Genomic DNA, 3,308 nt, shown 5'->3' on the forward strand with positions numbered 1-3,308 from the left:
CATTTTTGCAACCCAATAGACTCTGCCTGGCTCATTTCTCTGAATGGAATGGCATAGCCATACAGAAGAAGCAGTCATTTCTCCATTAATTTACCAAGGCATGAGAACAATCCAGCTTGTATTACAAGTTCTATGGTTTTTCACGGACAGGGCCAACTATTCCACCTTTATCATTCAAGATTATCTGATATTGAAGGAGATCACCAGAAATTGAGGAAAACAACTAAAAATCTGTCCCCCGGGGTGTCTCGGTGGCTCAGTCAGTGAAGCATCCCAATCTTGATTTCAGCTCAGGTCATGATCTCACCGTTTATGAGTTCGAGCCCTGCATCTTGGGATTCTCTCCCTCTCCCTCTCTTGCTCTCTGCCCCTCTCCCAATTACGCTGTCTCTAAAAATAATACACTTAAAAAAAGAGAAATTAAAAATCTGCCTCTAATGTGCCAAACATTCTCATTTGTGTTATTTCATCTGCTGGTGTGTATGTCTATTGAAGGAAGAGAAGGGTATCTTTTTTTTTTTTTCTAGTTTGCAATGAAGTGTTGTGGAGGCAGCAATGTTCATATGAAGGTAACAATATGCAATCTGAATGCATAATTCAAATAAAATAAATAGGTAGGAGGGGAAAATGGGACACTAAGGTGCCCAGGACTATGGGTAGAAAGTGCAGGAGGAGGGTCTAGGCATGTAGAAGAAAGGAGGCTCAGAGGATTTTCTGGAATCTTAGTGCAGCTTAATCAAGGCAGGTGTGTTCGCAGTTCCTCGGGGTCTTGGCCTGATACAGAGGGAGCTACTAAACGTGTTAACAAGAACAGACCTCAAATACTCTGTGGATCATCTCTATCATCACCCCTAGACTAAACCTTGACCAAGAATGATCATCACATGGCAATAGAGGAATTTAGAAGGGCAAAGAAGCAAGAAAGAGATGAGCTGGCTAAACGTGGCAGAAATCTGAACACATCAGTATGAAACAGAATTTGAGGCATGTTATAGAAATTTGATGTAGTGAAAATGCACGTAAGGGAATAACAATTTAATTGGGTTGCTCCCAACAAAATATTTTACAGGTCTACTGGTGTATCATGAAAGTAGTAACTTCATGACTATTTAGCACACAAACTACCGTCTATAGAAGACAGAACAATGATGGATGGAAAGCATTTCACCCTAGTAACAATGAACCAGCAAAGTGATCTTGCAAACAGTAGTGGTTTTCCCCCTCACAAGTCCATTTGTTTTTCCTGTGCTGGAAATATTGTACATAGAATGTAAAAGGTGCAGTTTGGGGGAGGGGAAAGTTGCAGACTCAACTCCCCTACAATTGCATGGGAAAGTTTTTTCCATGGTATACACAACGCCGAGCTACACTCTAGGTACTGCTGGTCACTGAGTGTGGAGACACAGAACAACAGGGAGGTGAACCTTAACCTTAACGTGCAGGGGAAACTCCTTGACATCAAAGGGGGTGCTGATTCACAGCATTACTCTTCCCCTTTTTCTTTTCTTTTCTACCTTGGTCTATTTAACTGTTCTGCATTTCAGAACATCAATACCATTGAGCAGCACCTAGGTGGCTCAGTCGGGAAAGCATGTGACTCTTGATTTCATCTCAGGTTATGTTCTCACGATTTGTGAGTTTGAGTCCCACATCAGGCTGTGCGCTGACAGCATGGAGCCTGCTTGGGATTCTCTCTCTCCCTCTCTCTGCCCCTCCCCCACTTGTGCTGTCTCTATGTCTCTCAAAATATATTCATTAATTATAAAAAACATTTAAAATCAATACCGTTGATAAAACATGAAAAGAGTAAAGGCTTTTCTTTAAAGATGTAATTCAAGTACAATATTCATAAGGAAAAGTACATATATTCAATTGTACCACTCTACAAATATTTACAAACTGAAAACATCACTGTAACCAGCATCCAGATAGAGAAATAGACAACCACCAGCACTCTAGAAGCACATCATCCACACCCTCCCCGGTCCAAAGGAAATCCTTTCACTCACAGAATAAACCAGTTTTTACTCTAATTGAACTGTATGTAAATGGAATCACACATGATGTGCTGGTTTTTATTTGGTATCTTTTGCTTAAATTATGCTTATCAAATGTCTCCACAGTGTTACAATTGTGGAGATTTTAAATAAGGAAATTTTTGTGAAAATAGAGCAATGTTTGATACAGAGGGGGGAAAAAAGCTGAATTAAAAACTATGGCTGCTTTACAACCTGGGCCCCGCAGAATGGCTCCCGCAAAGAAAGGTGGCAAGAAGTGTTGTTCGGCCATCAATAAGGTAGTGACCAGAGAATACACCATCAACATTCCCAAGCGCATCCATGGAGTGGGTTTCAAGAAGCATGGCCCTCGGGCTCTCAAAGAGACCCGGAAATTTGCTATGAAGGAGATGGGAACCCCAGATGTGCTCATTGACACCAGGCTCAACAAAGCTGTCTAGACCAAAGGAAAAAGGAATGTTCCGTATGTCTGTGTGCGGTTGTCCAGAAAACGTAACAAGGATGAGGATTCACCAAACAAGCTCTATATATTGGTTACCTATATACCTGTCACCATTTTCAAAAATCTACAGACTGTTAATGTGGATGAGAATTGCTGATTGTCGAATAAAAGTATAAAACTGTGTACACACACACACACACACACACACACACACACACATATATATGGCTGCTGTTCCAGGTATTAGGTTATAACAAGTAACAAATGCAGTAATTTTTTAGAAGGCTAGTAGTAACAACAGCTCAAGAGAACTTGCAAAGAACGCTGCCCTGTTGAGGATAGCCCTGCCAACATACTATAATTTCTAATCTGTGTGGTCTAAAAGTATAAGTCACCCTCTAAGAAGAGATGTGGAGCATGAGGACTGTGCCTCCTCACATAAGTGCAGGTGAATGCAAGTGGGGCAGCTTTCATATTCAAGCTAGGCTCAGTCTACACCACAGGAACCCTGACATTTAAAGATATAGAACACATCTATCACAATTGTCACTTGCCATTAATTTACATTCCCTTTATGCATCTGTTCAGAAAATAATTAGGATTTTATGCTGCAGTAAATATGCTTGTTCATCCATTAGTGCAAAGCAAAAGATTAATTGCATTACAATGGGAATCAGGACGACAGCACTCAGAGCCACAATGATAACAGTGACAGCTGGGCTGCCCACAGTACTTTGCTCTGATAAGCTTCAAAAACAAGTGTAGATAGGAAAATAATTAAATCACTGACAAGATGGCACCAGCCTTATTTTCCCTCTTCTTGCATTCAGCTTACAATCACCAAATAA

General features: G+C 40.7%; 1 pseudogene; it reads left to right on the forward strand.

Annotated features, from left to right (window-relative positions):
• The first annotated feature begins 2,245 nt into the window (after nt 1–2,245).
• Nucleotides 2,246–2,617, forward strand: LOC102949585 (annotated as a pseudogene).
• Nucleotides 2,618–3,308: the final 691 nt, after the last annotated feature.

The sequence above is a fragment of the Panthera tigris genome, chromosome D1, assembly GCF_018350195.1.
Source record: "Panthera tigris isolate Pti1 chromosome D1, P.tigris_Pti1_mat1.1, whole genome shotgun sequence".
NCBI classification, from domain to species: Eukaryota; Metazoa; Chordata; class Mammalia; order Carnivora; family Felidae; genus Panthera; species Panthera tigris.